Here is a 16,465-nt window from a genome sequence, read left to right as displayed (position 1 = left end):
AACAAACTTTTTGAATGTCATTTTGAATTCTTTGAGGGGGGCAGTTCCTATAATGGGGTCATTTATGGGGGATTTCTTACAGAAAGGCCCCTCAAATTAAATTGACTTCACACTGATTTGGTCCTTGAAAAATTCAGATTTCTCTATCTGCTCCTTTGGGGGACACAGACCTTGGGTATATGCTGCTGTCTCTAGGAGGCTTGACACTATGGTAACCAAAAAGGCGGCTCCTCCCAGCAGGATATACCCGCCTCCAGGCCACTGAGCTAATCAGTTTTAGCTTAGTGTCTTAAGGAGGTGGACACTGGTCTGGTGTTCTCCAGACCAGGTCTCATATTTTATTATTTTTTAGATTTAGGGAATGTTAGTGCTTTATTCCTTTTTCTTTCTGTTTTCAGGTGGGGACTCAGGAACTACGGGTTCACTGTTTCCCCATTGCGAGAGGTGGCAGGCATCTTGGATGTACTGTTAACCCCCTCTCGCCAACGGTCAGCGCTTGGGGTTGTACCTCAAGGGTCCGGGTCCCCCTACCTACCTGTTCGCCTCGCTATGAGCTTGGCTTGCTGCAGGTGACAATGCTAACTGAAGACTACATTCTGAAGACTTCTTTAGGTAAATTTTTCAGCACAGGTGAGTATTTTTTCTCTCCTTAGGTCTTGCAACAGCTGGAGACCCCTGTTTTGGTCACTATCCTTACTGAAGCTGAGGCTGGCCGTGGGATACTTTATTCTTCCCTGCAGGGGGACTGTTTTTTATTATATGGGGGAGCAGTGTGTCGTGGGCAGTGTGTTCACAGTAAGGGGCACTTTATCTGGCAGTCTGTGTGCGCTGTTTTACTTTCGTTTTGGGCTGCCGACGGCACTTCGCCTGCTCTGTCCCCCGGGCGCATAGGGGCTCGCTACAGGCGGCGTGTGAGCGGGTTCGGGGTTCGGAGCGGGCGCCATTACGAAGTCTCTGTATTTCTTCGGCGACCCGGCAGACGTTGGCTCCGCCCACCAGTCCGCATAAGCGCTTCAACAGCGCGAACTGAGCCACCAATCAGCGCTGTGCGCGCATTTGGGGCCAATCGCAGTGCCCCTGCATCTGACCCGGCCCCTTCCTTCTATTGGCCGGGGTCTCTTTCTCTCTCCTCACAGCCTCGGTGCAGAGTTCTCCTCACAGCAGCTGCCTAGGGACACAGACTTGGGTGAGACTGGTTATTTTTTAGCTATGTCCGTGCCCAGAACTGTCCCTCCCTCAAAACAGATATCTGGTATATTAGTTACTCATTACACTTGTAAAAACTGCTCCCCCAGACCCCCCTGCTATTTCTAACCCAGGTGTTCTTTCAGACCCGGTGGGTTCGTCCGCCCCTCCAGCCTGGTTTTCCTCCCTCTCCCAGTCTATATGCGACTTGGCACAGGTCTCCCGTTCCGTGGTGACTGCCTTGGAGAGGTTTATCCTTCATCGGCCCTCTAGAAGGTCCCGTTCCCCTTCTACCAATGCTTCACATAAGCATACTAGGGGTGTCTCCTCTGACTCATCCCCTGAGTCTTCTGGTAGACATGGGCGTTCCTCTTGCAGGTCTCGCCCGACCTCTTCTTCAGGCCACACGCATCACTCTTCCAGAGGACGTTCCCGTGGTCACCGCTCTGGCTCCCCTGAGCCACATACCCTGTCGGAGTCTCCCTCTTCTAGGGCTGCCTCCACTCGTTCGCACTCTCCTGGAGAGCTGGCGGACGAGGTTTCCGATTCGGCATCCGATTCAGAGGACCGTTCGGACTCAGTGGACATGGTGAACTCATTGGTTACGGCCATAAGAGACACCTTTAACCTAGAGGACCCAGGAACTTCGGACGTAGCTCCAGATGTATCCTTTCATCGTGCCAGACCGGCACCCAAAGTGTTCAGCTCTCACGCTGAATTTGATGCCATTCTAGAATCTGCCTGGAAGCACCCCGAGAAGAAGTTTCAGGGACTGAAGAAAATTCAAGCGTGATATCCTTTCGCCAAGGACCTCGTCTCTAAGTTGACTTCCTCTCTGTCGGTGGATCCTCCGGTTTCCCGCCTCTCTAAAGCTTTGCCGCTGGCGGATGCAGCTGACTTCAAGGATCCAGCAGACAAAAAGGTTGAGTCTTTAGCGAAGTATGCCTTTGAAGCAGCGGGTTCCTCACTGCTTCCCGCCTTCGACTCCACCTGGGTGTCTAAAGGCCCTTTCGGTTTGGTATTCCCAACTCCGTCAGGGCATTCTTTTGGGATCTCCCCCGGAAGAACTGTCAGCTCTTGCCCTTCAATGTTCCAAAGCTGAAGGCTTTCTGTGTTCTGCTTCCTTGCACTCAGCTCGCTGCGCTGCCTTTGTCTCTCACCGAGATTCCTTTTGCCGGTTTCCGACTTTTCGGCAAGCACCTGGATGAGATTATCTCTGAGGCGACAGGTGGCAAGAGCTCTTTATTGCCTCAAAACAAGTTTAGCACTTCCTTCCTCAGAAAGTCTTCTTCCTTTTGGTCCTTTTGGACTTCTGGCCCCTCTAAAGGGTCCAGCCAGGCGCCTTTGTGTGACAAGAAGGTTCCCTTTTTCAATGCGCTTCCCTCTTGGAAGCCGGACACCAACCGTTCCGGCCATTTTGCGGCCAAACCGGGCAACTGCAGACCCACTTCTGCATGAAGGGACGCCCCCCCCACCCTCAGTTTTTTTCTTGGGTGGGAGGTCGCCTCTTACTCTTTCGAGACGTTTGGACCACGCACATTCAGGACTCCTGGGTCCGGGACATGGTGTCCAACGGATACCGGATAGAATTTGCCTCCCTTCCGAGGGATCGTTTCTTTCAATCCCGTGCTCCCCGATCCCCTTTGCTTGCGAGGAAATTTCGGGAGGCTCTTCAGTCCCTTCTTATCCAGGGTGTCATTGTCCCGGTTCCTTCAAGCGAACTCTTTCGGGGTTTCTATTCCAATCTTTTCGTGGTTCCCAAGAAAAGCGGTTCTGTGCGGCCAATCCTGGATCTCAAACGTCTGAACCAACATCATCTTCTGATCCGCCATTTCCGAATGGAATCTCTCTGTTCGGTGGTGGCGTCTATGGATCAAGGGGAGTTTCTTTCTTCGGTGGACATCAAGGATGCCTACCTCCACATTCCAATTTTTCCCGGCCACCAACTGTACCTCCGCTTTGCGGTTCTAGAAGGTCATTATCAATTTGTGGCTCTCCCCTTCGGTCTGGCCACAGTGCCACGAGTCTTTACCAAGATTCTGGTGCCCGTGATAGCTCTGTTATGGTCGAGGGGTATCAGTGATACCTTACTTGGACGACCAGCTCATCAAGGCCTCCACCAGAGCCCAGGCTCTGGAGAATGTGAGCCTCACTCTTCAGACCTTATGTCGCTTCGGGTGGACGGTCAACCCAGACAAGTCTGTTTTCTCCCCCCCCACCCAGTCTCTGGTCGTCTTGGGGCTTCAGTTCGACTCTGCCTCTGCTCGGATTCGCCTCCCGCCTGACAAACTTCTGGCCCTCTTGTCGGGAGTCTGCTCCCTCCGGATACCATCCCCGATCACCATCCGCACTTGCATGGAAGTCCTGGGTCGGATGGTGGCAGCCATGGAGGCCGTACCCTTTGCCCAGTTTCATTACCGTCCTCTTCAGCTGGCGATTCTTGCCAGGTGGGACAGATCTCCTCTATCGATCGCAAGATTGTTCTCCCTCTTCGGACCCGTCGGTCTCTGCGCTGGATGCTCCGCTCCCCCCTTCTTCTTCAGGGGCGTTCGTTCCTTCCCCTCCACTGGCAGGTGGTCACGACAGATGCCAGCCTGTCGGGCTGGGGGGGTGTTTTCAGGGATCAGACGGTTCAAGGCCTCTAGTCTCCCCAAGAAGCCCTTCTTTCCATAAACATCCTGGAACTGAGGGCGATATATATTTGTCTGAAGCATTGGGAGTCCCTGCTTCAAGGCCACCGTGTGCAGTCGGACAACGCCACGGCTGTGGCGTACATCAATAGGCAGGGCGGCACTCGCAGCTCAGAAGCCATGTCCGAGGTGACAAAGATCCTCCTCTGGGCGGAACACGAAGCTCCGGCCATTTCGGCGATTCACATTCCGGGAGTGCTCAACTGGGAAGCGGATTTCCTCAGTCGGTCCTCAGCCGACCCCAGAGAGTGGTCTCTTCTTCCGGAGGTGTTCGCACAGATCTGCGACCTCAGGGGGACCCCAGACATGGATCTCTTCGCATCTCGACACAACCAGAAAATTCCGACGTTTGTGTCAAAGTCCAGAGACCCCCTGACTCTAGCAGTGAATGCCCTAGTGATTCCGGGGTCGGGCTTTGTCCTGCCCTATCTGTTCCCTCCCCCTCCTTCCCAGGGTTCTGAGGAAGCTCAAGGCAGAAGGATTCCCAGTCATTCTGGTGGCTTCAGACTGGCCCCGAAGGGCATGGTACGCCGACGTGGGCTGGCTTCTGGACTACGTTCCGTTCCGTCTTCCACTTTGTCCAGACCTACTGTCACAGGGTACCCTTTGCCACCCCAATTTACAGTCGCTGCATTTAACAGCGTGGCGGTTGAGACCTCGGTTCTAAGGGCCCGCGGTTTCTCTTCCCAGGTAATTTGCACCATGCTCAGGGCTCACTCCTCTGCGAAAATTTATCACCGTACCTGCTGGTCTTATTTCCGTTCCCCGTCTCCTCTCCTTTTTGCAGTCAGGGTTAGAACAAGGGCTGGCTCTCAGCTCCCTTAAGGGTCAGGTTTTGGCCCTTTCCATTCTCTTTCAGCGTCCTTTTGCTTCCAATTCGCATGTCCGGAACTTCCTTTAGGGCGTGGCACATGCTGTCCCTCCTTACCGGTCCCCTTCTCCCCCTTGGGACTTGAACTTACTTCTAGGCGCTCTCCAAGATGCACCTTTTGAGCCTCTTTGGGAGGTTCCCCTTTGCCTCCTATCCTGGAAGGTGGCTTTTCTTATAGCAATTACTTCCATTAGGAGAGTATCTGAACTGGCAGCTCTCTCCTGCCGTTCTCTTCTCCTTTCCTGATAATTCATCAGGACAAGGTTGTTTTCCGGCCAGATCCGTCCTTCTTACCTAAGGTCGTTACGACTTTTAATCTCAACGAGAACATCGTCCTTCCGTCCTTTTGTCCCGCTCCTTCTCATCCCAGGGAGCGCTTATTCCACAAATTGGATCTGGTACGGGCTGTTCGGACTTAACTTTCTGTCACCTCTTCCTTTCGTCAGTGCGATTCTTTCTTTGTCCTTACGGAAGGTCGTCGAAAGGGACAGCCTGCTTCCAAGGCCACCATTTCTCGGGGGATCCGATGTGCTATTTTGGAAGCTGACTGCTGCAAGGGGAAGATTCCACCCTTCAGGGTTTTGGCTCATTTTGGCTCATTCTCTGGGGGCATCCTGGGCTCTCCGAAACAAGGCCTTGGCTTTGCAGATCTGCAAAGTGGCCACCTGGTCGTCTTTGCACACTTTTTCGAGATTCTACTAGGTTCGTACTTTCGCATCGGCTGATGCTAGTCTGGGCCATAAAGTGTTGCAGGCGGCGGTGGTACAGCCTACTGCCTCACCTTTTTTTTTCTGCCCACCCAATGAACGGCTTTGGTACGTCCCAAGGTCTGTGTCCCCAATGGAGCCGATAGAGAAAAGGAGAATTTTTATACTTGGAGTAAAATCTCTTTCTCGAAGGATCCATTGGGGGACACAGCTCCCGGACTTTTCTGGGGTTCCTGTTCGGTTATCTGTCCAAGGGAGTGTTCAGTTATTTTTTCTTCTGGTTCTCGGACAGTTCATGGTTTTTTCCTTTGACCTGTCGGTCTCCTCCTATTGCTCTGGGACTAAAACGGATTAGCTCAGTGGCCTGGAGGCGGGTATATCCTGCTAGGAGGAGCCGACTTTTTGGTTACCATAGTGTCAAGCCTCGTAGAGACAGCAGCATATACCCAAGGCCTGTGTCCCCCAATGGATGCTTTGAGAAAGAGATTTTACTGTAAGTATAAAAAAATCTCCTTTTAGAATTTTTGGAATGTTGAAGACCTTTGAGGGCTTCAAAGTATAGCAGCAATTTTCCAAAGTCAGAATTATGACTTACCGATAATTTGTGTTGTGTTTTATTTATTTTTTTAAGTCCACCATAACAGCCACCAGAGAGATGGTCCCCTTGGACCTAATAGGAACAGATACAGAGTTTAAAAGCCCCTCACCTCCCACACCACCTCAGTGTTTTACAGATTACCCTTTAGGGATAGGATAAGATGAATAATACACACAAATCAATCAATAAATAATAATAATATAACAACAAAGGGGGGGGGGGGGATATGAAGGGGCTGTCATGGTGGACTAAAAAATAAACGGTAAGCCATTATTCGGATTTTATTCTTCGTCCACCATGACAGCCACCAGAGAAATACCAAATCACTAATTAGGGAGGGACAATAGCATGCAACACTTTCCTACCACAAGAAAGGGCCTGGCTCTCTGATAGGTCAAGCCTATAATGTTTGAAAAAGGTATGGGAACTAGGTCAGGTTGAAGCTCTGAAGAATTGGTCAATAGATGCAGCAGATAGTTCAGCCCATGAGGCAGACATGGCCCTAGTAGAATGAGCCTTCAACCCTTTTGGAACTTGTTCCCCTTTAGATGTATAAACTTCCGAGATGACTGTGTTTAGCCACCTAGTGATTGAACTTTTAGAGGCTTTCTTGCCTTTGTTAGGCCCCTGAAACTGAAGAAGTAAGTTGTTATCTTGTCTCCAAGGGTTAGTTACTTCCAAATATCTTAGAAGACCTCTTCTAACATCTAGTGTGTGAAAAAAAAATTCTTGATCATTCCTCGGGTTGTCACAAAAAGACAGAAGTACAATCTCTTGAGATCTGTGGAAATTGGAAACCACTTTTGGCAAAAAAGCAGGGTCCAACCACAGTCACTCAGTCATCCGAGACAGTTATATAAGGTTTTCTAATAGTCTGGATTTCTCCAATTCTACGGCAGTCATAATTGCAATTAGGAAAGCAGTTTTGAGTGTCAAGACTCTAAGAGATATTTGATTCAAAGGGAGAAACGGTCAGGCCTAACAGAACCCAATTAAGATTCCAGGAGGGTGTTAGGATTGGGATTTTAGGTTTGATTCCAGCCAACGCTCTAAAGACCTGTTTAATCCATCGTTGATCCGCGATTTGCTGATCGGACACTGCACCCAAAGCTGCCACCTGGACTTTAACACCTTAACCCCTTAAGGACTCAGGGTTTTTCCGTTTTTGCACTTTCGTTTTTTCCTCCTTACCTTTAAAAAATCATAACCCTTTCAATTTTCCACCTAAAAATCCATATTATGGCTTATTTTTTGCGTCGCCAATTCTACTTTGCAGTGACATTAGTCATTTTACCCAAAAATGCACGGCGAAACGGAAAAAAAAAATCATTGTGCGACAAAATCGAAAAAAAAAACGCCATTTTGTAACTTTTGGGGGCTTCCGTTTCTACGCAGTGCATATTTCGGTAAAAATTACACCTTATCATTATTCTGTAGGTCCATACGGTTAAAATGATACCCTACTTATATAGGTTTGATTTTGTCGCACTTCTGGAAAAAAATCATAACTACATGCAGGAAAATGTATACGTTTAAAAATGTCATCTTCTGACCCCTATAACTTTATTTTTCCACGTACGGGGCGGTATGAGGACTCATTTTTTGCGCCGTGATCTGAAGTTTTTATTGGTATGATTTTTGTTTTGATCTGACTTTTTGATCACTTTTTATTCATTTTTTAATGTTATAAAAAGTTACCAAAATACGCTTTTTTGGACTTTGGAATTTTTTTGCGCGTACCCATTGACCGTATGGCTTAATTAATGATATATTTTTATAGTTCGGACATTTACGCACGCTGCGATACCACATATGTTTATTTTTTTTTTTACACTGTTTTATTTTTCTTATGGGAAAAGGGGGGTGATTCAAACTTTTATTAGGGAAGGGGTTAAATGACCATTATTAACACTTTTTTTTTTACTTTTTTTTTGCAGTGTTATAGGTCCCATAGGGACCTATAACACTGCACACACTGATCTCTCATCCTGATCACAGGCGTGTATTAACACGCCTGTGATCAGCATTATCGACGCTTGACTGCTCCTGCCTGGATCTCAGGCACGGAGCAGTCATTCGTCGATCGGACACCGAGGAGGCAGGTAAGAGCCCTCCCGGTGTCCGATCAGCTGTTCGGGACGCCGCGATTTCACCGCGGCGGTCCCGAACAGCCCGACTGAGCAGCCGGGATACTTTCAGTTTCACTTTAGAAGCGGCGGTCAGCTTTGACCGCCGCTTCTAAAGGGTTAATACCGCACATCGCCGCGATCGGCGATGTGTGATATTAGCCGCGGGTCCCGGCCGTTGATGAGCGCCGGGACCCACGCGATATGATGCGGGATCGCGGCGCGATCCCGCTTCATATCGCGGGAGCCGGCGCAGGACGTAAATATACGTCCTGCGTCGTTAAGGGGTTAAGGAACCGGCCATTTTACACCTTAGGACCTGGCCATTTTTTGAACATCTGACCACTGTCACTTTAAACATTAATAACTCTGGAATGCTTTTAGTTATCATTCTGATTCCGAGATTTTTTGGTGACCTATTCTACTTTAACATAGTGGTAACATTTTGTGGTAACTTGCATCCTTTTGGGTGAAAAATCCCCAAATTTGATGAAAAATTAGAAAATTTAGCATTTTTCTAACTTTGAAGCTCTCTGCTTGTAAGGAAAATGGATATTCCAAATAAAAAAAATTAAGTTGACATGTTTTTACTTTTGGAAGACACCAGAGGGCTTCAAAGTTCAGCAGTAATTTTCCAATTTTTCACAAAATTTTCAAACTTTTTCAGGGACCAGTTCAGGTTTGAAGTGGATTTGAAGGGTCTTCATAGTAGAAATACCCCACAAATAACCCCATTATAAAATGACATTCAAAATGACATTCAGTCAGCATTTTTACCCTTTAGGTGTTTCACAGGAATAGCAGCAAAGTGAAGGAGAAAATACACAATCTTCATTTTTTACACTTGCATGTTCTTGTAGACCCAATTTTTGAATTTTTACAAGGGGTAAAAGGAGAAAATGTATACTTATATTTGTAGCCCAATTTCTCTCGAGTAAGCACATACCTCACATGTCTATGTAAATTGTTTGGCGGGCTAAGTAGAGGGCTCAGAAGCGAAGGAGCAACAAGGGGATTTTGGAGAGTACGTTTTTCTGAAATGGTTTTTGGGGGGCATGTTGCATTTAGGAAGCCCCTATGGTGCCAGAACAACAAAAACAAAACAAAAAAAAAACACATGGCATACCATTTTGGAAACTAGACCCCTTAAGGAACGTAACTAGGAATTAAGTGAGCCTCAATACCCCACAGATGTTTCACAACTTTTGCATATGTAAAAAAAAAAAAAAAAAAAATTTCCACTAAAATTTGTTTCCCCTCAAATTTCACATTTTTGCAAGGGTTAATAGCAGAAAAGACCCCCCCAAAATTTGTAACCCCTTCTCTTCTGAGTATGGCGGTACCCCTAAAGTTGACCTGAAGTGCACTACGGGCGAACTACAATGCTCCGAAGAGAAGGAGTAATATTTGGCTTTTTGAGAGCAAATTTTGCTCGGGGGGCATGTCGCATTTAGGAAGCTCATATGGTGCCAGGACAGCAAAAAAAAAAAAAACCACATGGCATACCATTTTGTAAACTAGACCCCTTAAGGAACGTAACTAGGAATTAAGTGAGCCTTAATACCCCACAGATGTTTCACAACTTTTGCATATGTAAAAAAATTTTTTTTTTTTCACTAAAATGTGTTTCCCCTCAAATTTCTAATTTTTGCAAGGGTTAATAGCAGAAAAGACCCCCCAAAATTTGTAACCCTTCTCTTCTGAGTATGGAGGTACCCCATAAGTGGACCCGAAGTGCACTGCAGGAGCGCCACAATGCTCAGAAGGAGTCACATTTGCAAACTTTGCTGAAATGGGGGGGACATGTTGCATTTAGGAAGCCCCTATGGTGCCAGGACAGCAAAAAAAAACAAAAAAAACCACATGGCATACCATTTTGGAAACTAGACCCCTTGAGGAACGTAACAAGGGGTAAAGTAAGCCTTAATACCCCACAGGGCTTTTACGACTTTTGCATATGTAAATTTTTATTTTTTTTATTTTTTTTCCACTAAAATGTGGGTTTAAATATAACATTTTTACAAGGGTTAATAGCAGAAAAGACCCCACAAAATTTGTAAATACATTTTTTTTTGGAGTAAGGACATACCTTAATTTTTGATTTTCGCTCCATGGGTGCACACCAGGTCTTGTAGTGGGAGGTCAGTCGGGGGCCTTGAGCTTATTATAGCAGCCAGGATGTGGGACCCCCCCCTCAAGGAGCGTTAATGGGGGGAGCACTGAGCCCTAAAATAGGGGAACACTATGGGGGCCAACGGGCCATAACTGGGGTAGACAGGTGGGGTATAGAGGCCCGTAAAATGGGGTACAGTGGGCCAGAAAACTATAAATCATAAAATAATAAAACAGGATATGTTCCCAGAATGATAACCCAGAGCATAGCCAAAACTAAAAAAAAATATGCCCGCCCCAAACTCTATGCTATGAATCATCATTCTGAGAATGTGATGTGTGTGTGTGTGTGTGTGTGGCCGTCCCTAACCTGTTGCCTCAAATGCGCACCCGCTCAGGTGGAGAGAGAGCGCTGCGCATTTGAGGCAACATAAAAAGTCCCCGATGATAGTGACTCAGTGACCTATGACCCATTTCTGAAAAAACACCCCCAGAGGTCTTATCAGGTTTTTTTTTTTCAGATTTTTTGGGCAATTTAGTGATTTATGGGGTTAACAATTTTGAATGTACTCTGGACTTGGTACATTGGTCAAATTATGGAAAATTAAAATGAAAAGGGAAAGTGTAGTGCTCCATGGAAGTGTGATACTCCCTGAAGCAGCCTATGCAGAGGCCCGGATTATCTGGGCAAATGTCGCATTGCTACGTGGAGTCTTTCCGTATCCCCCCCTGCGACACACTCTGCATTTTTTCTGGGATCGTCCCATCTTTCCAGTGGGGGGGGATCACACCTGGAAAGTGCTGGCCAGGGACGATCCTGGCGCCTATAACTCCAGACCCTTGGGAAGTCCGGCCTGATCTTTCCCGGTCAGCAAAGATCAGGAACCTTAGGACTTCTTCTTGGTACTGGAGGAATGTCCCTGTGTTGCCAGCGTACTGGGATAGTACACAAGTGTTGTACATGGCAACCTGTACCAAGTAGACTGCAACTTTTTTGTACCATGCCCATGTTTTCCGCATGGCGTCATATGGCTTGAGGACTTGATCTGAGAGATCAACTCCCCCCCCCCCCATATACCAATTGTAGTCCAGAATACAATCGGGTTTGAGGACCGGTCCCACGGTATCTCGCACAGGGACAGGGGTGCTGCCGTTACTTTGAATAGTGGTGAGTATAAGGACATCCCTCTTATCCTTCTACCTGACAAACAGGTTATCATGGGTAAGGGCACAGGACTCACCCTTGGGGATAGGCGTCTTAACAAAATTTAGAGGGAGGTCTCTCTGGTTCTTCCTCATGGTCCCACAAGCGGACGTGTATCTGGCGGAAAGGGATTTGAACAGAGGGATGCTGGTATAAAAGTTATCCACGTATACGTGGAAACCCTTATCCAACAATGGGTGCATAAGGTCCCAAAGGAGTTTCCCGCTAACAGCCAGAGTGGGGGGGGGGCATTCTGGGGGTTCAATACGGTAATCTCGTCCCTCATATACTCTAAACTTGCAAGTGTACCCGGAGGTACTCTCGCAAAGTTTGTAGAGTTTCACGCCATACCGCACCCACTTCGAGGGAATATACTGGCGGAAGCTGAGTCTCCCCTTAATACTGATGACTCATCTACCGAGAGGTCCCTGAGCGGTACCCAGGCCTCCAAAAATTTGGCCCCAAAGGGATCAATGACCGGCCTCATTTTGTAAAGCCGGTCATAGGCGGGATCACCTTGGGGCGGACATGCCGCATTATCTGCATAATGCAGGCATTTCCGAATCGCCTCGTACCGCTTCTGTGTCATCGCCATACTGTAAAGCGGGGTCTGATAGAGGACGTCCCCGCTCCAGTAATGACGGACACTTGGTTTTTTGACCAGGCCCATATGCAGCGAGAGGCCCCAAAATGTCCTCATTTCCGCTGCATCAATGGCGTACCATTCATTGGACCTGGCCAAAAATGAATCGGGGTGGTGGGCAATGAACTGCTGGGCATACAAGTTCGTTTGCTCCACCATTAGAATGACCAGGCTGTCACTGAAAAAATTTTTTTAGTCCAGATCAGTGAAGCCAGCATGGTCAATCCGGATTCCTGAGTTGCCACCCTACTCAGGAATCTGTGGCTGATAACCCTCTGGGGGGCTCCAGACAGGGTCACCGGAAGGGGGCTTCGGTGCACTTGTCTGGGTGGCCGGACTCCTAATACGAGCGGCATTGCCACCCGTACTAGTGTCGGCCACTGGGTCACTGGGACTCATCATCATTACTAGATGATGGACTACATCACACATTTTCAAACTTTTTGATTTTTGCGAAGGTTCCTCATCTCTGTTAATAAAAAAGGAACCGCATATAAGAGGCTAAACAAGAGAAGTATTTGCGGCGAAACTATGCAGGAAAATACAGTAGCTGGAGAAGCAAGCTGCTCCACAGGATCCACCTTGGAGGAAGCCTGTGAGTCCGTGGTAGCCTCAGCACAATCATAGGCAAAGAAACACACTGAATTTCCTACCTTTATACAAACAGGAATTCAAATTTTTGCTCCCTCTAACATCTTTTCTGCCCCAACGGCACCTCCGTACAGCCCGGAACTTCCGGACGCTGACACATGGGCCCATCTTCCCCTGGACCTCAAACAGATCTGCACACCGCAGGAACATCCAGCTGGGGAAAACCAGAGACCAGGAGCTGACAGGAGACCGCAGCCCCCACCTGAACAGCTGCAGACAGCCCGCATGGAGCTCCGCACGCATCGGGGGTACGAGTAGCCTGTGCGAGGATGGGGCACACAGGCGGTAGATACATTTAACATATCCTAATGTTGGTACATATAGCTCCACTGGAGCACAGTACCTCACACTTCCTGGAGGCAGAGAAGATGCACTTCTCCATTACCAAGGGGAGTTAAAGGATTAGGCAGTCCAAAGGGGACCATAACCCACCCCAGGGATAAACAAAATAAAAAAAAATTCCCAGGGTCCATCAAACAGACCCCGGACCTCTGACCTGGACCCGATAGGAATAAGAAAACACTGAGGAGGTGTGGGAGGGGAGGGGCTTTTAAACTCTTCCTATTAGGTCCAAGGGGACCATCTCTCTGGTGGCTGTCATGGTGGACGGAGAATAAAAGTAAAAACATGTCAACTTTATCATGCAAGCATAAAGTAGATATATTGTATATGTGAATCTTTATAATTTATTTGGCATGTCCATTTTCCTTACAAGCAGAGAGTTTCAAAGTTAGAAAAATTCACAATGAAAATGTGGGTAATTTATATAAAGTAAATCATATATACCAGTCCTCAAAGGTACATAGGGTAAAAAGAGTAAATAATTGGATCCAGTAGTGAAATAGAATATGTAACAATTTATTGTTTTATAAAATGATGTAATTAAGCCTCCTATCGCCCTAACAGGGCCCTTGCATCGGGAGAAGGAGCTAAAACGAATAAACAGATATAAATGAAATAAAATGTAAAAAAATTCCATGCAAGTATATAATAGCAGCTGGATTGATAGGTATGGTATACGAGACTGCCGTTGGTGGTTAAGTTATTCAAAGAAAAGTACAAAGTTTATCAGTGGTAAAGTAGAATAAGTACTTTAAAGTTCCATTGATAATACAATATCATTGGTGGTATAGTAACAAAGATTTTCCACTCAAATAACACAGGATTTTGGTGCATGGCACCACTCACTGACATTAGGAAGCATGTTAGAGCGCACAATCCAGGCTGGCATGGTTACGTCCGGCACTAGGGGTGATGCCCGTCTGGAGAGGATCGGGGAGTCTCCTGGTGGCTTGGCAGTCCTTGGCTGGCACGGGTGGTGGAGAGAAGGTGTCCGTGGCTGGCAAGCTTGATGTGGCAAAAGCGGTTAGTCTGTGAGGTACGAAAGTGAGAACCGGCATCCGCGTGTAAGTGATGCGATATGAGCGCGCGTGTGGCAGTGGTCCCGGAATAGAGGGCATCCAGCTGTTGCAAGTGCTAAATCGAGGTTAATGGTTGGTATACTAGATGTATACTTGCTGAAAATCGTTTATCAAAGTAAAATCAACACTAGACACGTTTCTAGGCCTCAGGCCTTTTCTTCAGTAGCGATGTATTCCCCATATCGCAACTGAAGAAAAGCCCGCGGCCTTGAAACGAGTCTAGTGTTGATTTTACTTTGATATTATCGATTACCAAAATCCTGTGTTATTTGAGTGGAAAACCTTTGTTACTATACCACAAACAATATTGTATTATCAGTGGAACTTTAAGTACTTATTCCACTATTCCACCGATGAACTTTGTACTTTTCTTTGAATAACTTTACCAACAACGGCAGTCTCATATACCATACCTATCAATCCAGCTGCTATTTATTATATAGTTGCATGGAATTTTTTACATTTTTATTTTATTTTTATTTCATTTATATCTGTTTATTCAATTTAGCTCCTTCACCCGATGCAAGGGCCCTGGTAGGGTGATAGGAGGCTTAATTATGTAATTTTATATATCAATACATTTTTATAGATTCTATTTCACTACTGGATCCAAATCTAAATTTCCCTGGCCTTTTTTGGGGTGAAGGCAACACCAGTAACCTTGGGTACATACTCTGGTCCTAAGTGAGCCACACGTCCTTTTTCTCTAAAGTACAATATGTCATGAAAAAACAATCTCTGAATCAAATTCATAAGTAAAAGCAATTTAGAGTTATAAATGCATAAAGTGACACTGATCATATTTTGTTTAAAAAGGATCAATATCTCTGAGGGAAGGAGGGAGGGAGGTGTGGTTATCTCCATGCTGTTACTTAGAGCACAGACAAGATCCAGACAGCCTGCAGTCTTTAAGAGCAGCATTTATTTCACATGCACAGTTACGAGCAATAAAAAGTGCTAAGCCATTATTTAAATGTGGTTTCTCTTTGGTCATTTTATGAAGTTATTTCTTGTGTATGTGCACCATGTAGGTTCCACATGGCTACTTTAGGGTTGTAAAAAGCATGCACTTTGGTTACAAATCTGTGAAAATGTAAAAACCTTAGTTTTTTTGGCAGGTTTTTCCTTGCACCATATAGTTTCACATGGCTGCATTAGAGTTATATAGAGCATACATTCTGCCAATATGCTTTTCAAATGTAAAAATGTTTGTGCAGACCTCATGACAGGGGAGAAGGGAGGGGGGGGGGGGGGGGGAGAAGAGAGCTCATCATGCTCCAGGGGAAACACCCCCTGCCTCTGAGAAAAATGCAGAAGACTGATCACAGATATACATAGATCAAAAGGTATTTCACATATTAACACATGCAAATTATTATTCATGCAGGTCTTAGGGCAAATTACTACACTGATTTAAGCATTTTTATAAATTTTCTTACTAATGACCATAACGCTTTAAGGTCAAAATGGTCCTTAAGCTGTTAATGGGAAAAGGGGGGTGATTGAAAGTTTTATTAGGGAATGGGGTTAAATCACTTTTAATACCTTTTATTTATTTACACCATTTTTTAAGTCCCTATAGGGATTACATGTAATCCTCAGATTGCATACACTTTTCAGTACTATGTATGCCATAGCATTGGTGCTTGATTGCAACAGCCTACCATGGCTAACTGGAGCATCAGAGCACCGGTCGGACGGCAAGGAGGCAGGTAAGGGCCCTCCCACCGTCCTCTCAGCTCATTGGGATACCGCGGTTTTACCATGTTGGTCCTGATCAGCACTGTTGAGCAGCCAGGAGGTGTTTTTTCTAAACATTTTAGACACCGCAATCAATAATTTGATTGCGGTGTCTAAAGGTTTAATACAAGGCATTACAACGATCTGTAATGTCCACGTATCTAGCTGCCAGGACCATCTTCGCTATGACCTGCGCTCGGCTCCTAAGCGCGGGTCATGAAAGGGGAGTGGGACAAGGGCGTTCAGGTACGCCCTTCGTCCTTAAAAATTTAAAGGGCAGTGTCCTTTATGTAAATCTGCATACCACTGAGCAGTAACGAGCAGAATAAAATGCCCAGAGTGCTTAACTTGGTACTACTGCTCAGTTTTTAAATACCCCTTCCTCCCTTCTAAAATTATTTAATGTTAGAGATAGGAAAAAGTGATCCAGCCATAATAATGCTCACTCAAACATAAAAAGGTACCATACACCATATTACAGCATAACCTTAGAACATACAACATACTAAACACTACA

General features: G+C 46.3%; 1 protein-coding gene across 10 annotated transcripts in view; it reads left to right on the top strand.

The window, feature by feature from the left end:
* Positions 1 to 16,465, top strand: part of LOC130356364 (uncharacterized) — a 152,874-nt gene that overhangs the window by 94,686 nt on the left and 41,723 nt on the right. The window lies entirely within an intron of this gene.

The sequence above is a fragment of the Hyla sarda genome, chromosome 2, assembly GCF_029499605.1.
Source record: "Hyla sarda isolate aHylSar1 chromosome 2, aHylSar1.hap1, whole genome shotgun sequence".
Lineage (NCBI taxonomy): Eukaryota > Metazoa > Chordata > Amphibia > Anura > Hylidae > Hyla > Hyla sarda.
The sequence above is the reverse complement of the archived record's forward strand: the minus strand, read 5'-3'. Positions and strand labels throughout refer to the sequence as shown.